The following is a 4113-nucleotide window of genomic DNA, read 5'->3' as shown; positions in this document are numbered from 1 at the left end:
ACAAAAAAAAAAAAAAAATTACAGGTAAAGCCACATGTGGTAGCACAACCTGTAATTTCAGCACCGAGGAGACTGAGGTAAGAGGATTGCAAGCTCAAGCACAGCCTGGGCAGCTTAACAACTTAATGAGGCCCCGTCTCAAAATTAAAAAACAAAAAGGACTGGGGATGTAGTTAGTGTCCAGACACTGAGTTGAATCCCGTATGACAAAAAGGCGCACACGCACAAAAGCGGGGTGGGGTGGAGAAGCATCCGAAGCATCATGCCATAACAAGTATATAACATGTTTGTTTATTTCCTGGGAAATCTTTGTACCACAGGCCAGAATAATGTATAATCATTTACTAGTAGGATTTATAGTATATCTTCAGGAATAAGACAAAGAGTAGTGCAAAAGATCTTTTGAAAAGAACCTAGGTGGGTATGGTGGCACACGCCTATAATCCCAGCACTGGGGAGGCTGAGGCAGGAGGATCATTGTAAGTTCAAGACCAGCCTGGGCTACAAAGTGAGCTCAAGGCTGGCCTGTACTGCATAGCGAGACCCTGTCTCAAAAAGACAGAAAAAAAAAAAAAAAAAGAATGAGAGAAAAGAGCCGTCAGAATCATCTGTTTTGCCTTTTAGATTTTCTCTTTTACCAGGTTATTAGTAACTACTTTCAGAACCTGTACTCTAATAAATTGAAGAATTCAGAAGAAATGGAGAGATTCTTAGATACAAATGAATTGCCAAAACTGAACCAAGAAGATATAAAACCCTAAATAATCCAATGACAAGCAATGAATTGAGGAATTAATAAAAAACAAAACAAAACAAAACAAAAAAAAACCTACCAAGCAGGTAAAACACAGGTCCCAATGGATTCATTGCTGAATTCTACAAGAACTTGAGGGAAGATCTAATCCCAATACTCCTCAAAGAGAGTACTCCCAACATCGTTCCTGCAAGCTAGTATTACCCTGATTCCAAAACGAACAAAGGACCCAATGAAGAAACAGAACTACAGGCCAATCTCAAGTAAATGTAAACAAAATTCCTCAACAAGATAATCCAAAACAATGCAACAAATCATCAAAAAGATCCTACATCATAGCCGAGTAGAAGTCATCCCAGGGATGCAAAGATGGTTCAACATTAGCAAATCAGTAGACATAATACCTCACATAAACAGAGGCAAGGACAAAAATCATCTGATCATCTCAATTGATGCAGAAAAAGCCTTTGACAAAATCCAACATCCACTCATGATAAAAAAAAAAACAAAAAAAAAACCTTAAGAAAATGGGCACAGAAGGACCTTATCTCAAATGGTGAAAGTCATTTATGGCCTGGTGTTGTGGCGCACGCCTGTAATCCCATCACTCAGGAGGCTGAGACAGGAGGATCGTTGTGAGTTCAAGACCAGCCAGGGCTACAAAGTGAGCTCAAGGCCAGCCTGAACTGCATAGCAAGACCCTGTCTCAAAAAGATCAAGAAAAAAAAAATTCATTTATGATGCACAAAACCAAAATCAACAACAAAAGCAGCCAGCATCATATTAAATGGGGAGAAGCTAAACGTTTTCCCTCTACATCAGGAATAAGACAAGGATGGCCACCTTCACCACTTTTGTTCATCACAGTTCCCAGAAAAATTAGAGCAATCAGGCAAGAGAAAGAAAAGGGATATGATCCTCCACATAGAAGACCCAAAAGTTTCCACCCAAAGACTCCCAAAATTAATAACCAAATTCAGGCTAAGTCTGTTAGTGCATGCCAGTAATCCCAGCTCTGGAGAGGCTGAGGCTGCTGTGAGTTTTGAGGCCAGCTGGGGCCACATAGTGAATTCAAGGCCAGCCTGAATTATATAACGAGACCCTGTCACGAACAAACCAACCATTCAGTGGTATAACAGGATACAAAGACAAAAAAGCAATAGCATTCCTGTACACCAGCAATAAACTCACCAGAAAAGAAATTAGGGAAACAATACCGTTCACAATAACCTCAAGAAAAATTACATACTGAAGTATTATTACTGTTGGTGGGAATATCAACTAGTACAACATTATGGAATCAAAAAAATTAAAACTAGAAATTCCATTCAACCCAGCTGTTTCCTTTCTATGTATCTTCCCTAAAGAGCTAAGGACATTATATTACAGTGATACGTGCATACCCATGTTTGTAGCAGTACAATTCATAACAACTAAATCTTGGAAGTGGCCTATATGTCTATCGGTAGATGAGTGGATTCAGAAAAGGTAGTATTTATACATAGTGGAGCACTATTCTGCCATAAAGAAGGATAAGCTTGAGTCATTTGTAGGAAAATGGATGTAGTTTGAGGCCATAATGTTAAGTGAAATAAATCAGATACACAAGCTTAAAAATGAGAAACTCAAAATACAAATAAATAAAGTAAAAGATACCTGCTGGAAATAGGAAGATAGCTTTTGCCAATGAGAAGGGAACCACGCCTGGCATAGTGGTGCACACCTGTAATCCCAGCACTGGGAGGCTGAGGCAGTAGGATCACTGCAAGTTCAAGGCCAGCCTGGGCTACATAGTGAATTTAAAACCAGAGAAGGGGACCAAGAGATGGCAGGAGAGGGGAAGAAGGAGGGAAGGAGATTTAAAAAAAGAGATGTGTTATGTACATGTACCAACTCCCCACAAGGAAGGAGATTGTTATGTACTAACAAAAATCAATAAAATTTCTCTTTTAGCTTATGCATATCAATAACCTAATGCGCTCGCTTTAGCAGCACCTATACTAAAAAATGAATAACTTAGTGAATGTTACCTTTTTATCCAAGAAATAGATGTGATTTTTTCACAACATAGATTAGCCCCTGGCTGTGTTGTTTTTCTTTTTTTTTTGGTTTTGGTTTTTCTCCGGTACCGGGAACCGAACTCACGACCTTGCGCTTGCCAGGCAGGAGCTTTTGCCGCTGAGCTAAATCCCCAGCCCCTGGCTGTGTTGTTTTGGGTCCAGCCTTGTGATTCTCACTGTCTGTCCACAAATACCACACTAGTTTGGCTACCAAAGTCTGTTATAATACTTGCAACCTCGCGGGTTGTACCGGTAACTCTCACTGCTACAGGAACAAGAGGAAGAAGACGGCTAGTGTCTTGACACAGAAGAGCTCCTCAGGGTCTGAGTCTTCTGATACTGGGAATAGGGAGGAAGTGGCAGACCTGAGAGCCCTCTGGGAGCACAGCGGGCATCATACGTTTGTGACGGATACGTTGTGAGGGTCAGGGAAGAGTTAAGGACACTTCTCTCAGGGGCCTTGTGCATGCTAGGTAAGCACTCTACATCCCTGGGCACCCCCTTTTTTTAACTTCAAAGATTCTGTTTTGGAGAACTATGTATATAGTGACACCATTAGCTGAGATTCAACATAGATAAGAAGCAGCAGATTGCCAGTAAATTGAGGAATAGGGCTATGGAAGTTAGGAATTTTTTTTGTCATTTTGAGACAGGGTCTCGCTATGCAGTTCAGGCTGGCCTTGAGCTCACTTTGTACCCCAGGCTGGCCTCAAACTCTCAGTGATCCTCCTGCCTCAGCCTCCGTAGTGCTCGGATGACAAGCGTGCACCACCACGCCTGGCGGAAGTTAGGATTAAAGGTAGAGATATAAAAGATAACTGAAATCACAGATCCAAACCACAGGTGTGGATGAGATCAGAGATAGAAATCACATAAAATAGTAAGACGACCAATGAGGAGAAACCCTAATGGTTGGAGAAGGGGCTGGCCCGTAATAAAGGAGTAGTTTGGATAACAAGCAGAGTGTTCAGGGCACCTAGGGTAATAAGAACCCCAAAACCTAAGACGTTGGGGCTGAGAGCGTGGCTCTGTGGTAGAGTACTTGTCTAGCACGCACAAGGTTGTAGGTTCAAAGAGATGAGAGGTGCAGGGAATTGGAGGTTAAGGTAAGAAAGTAGCTTTAGCGTTAAGAAAAGTAAAGTCTTGTTGGATTATATTTTGGGTTTTGTCTATGAGTCCTAGCTCATAACTCTCCCTGAGGCAGGTTGTAAAAACTCCAGTTTTTCCTGTCTTTCTGTCTTGAATGTGGCTATAGAGAAATCTTCTGATTTTTAATCATTACAAAGGGCCCTGCACAGC

This window comes from Chinchilla lanigera, unplaced genomic scaffold (assembly GCF_000276665.1).
Source record: "Chinchilla lanigera isolate Chin_1 unplaced genomic scaffold, ChiLan1.0 scaffold00053, whole genome shotgun sequence".
Taxonomy (NCBI): Eukaryota; Metazoa; Chordata; class Mammalia; order Rodentia; family Chinchillidae; genus Chinchilla; species Chinchilla lanigera.
Note: the sequence above shows the minus strand (reverse complement) of the source record.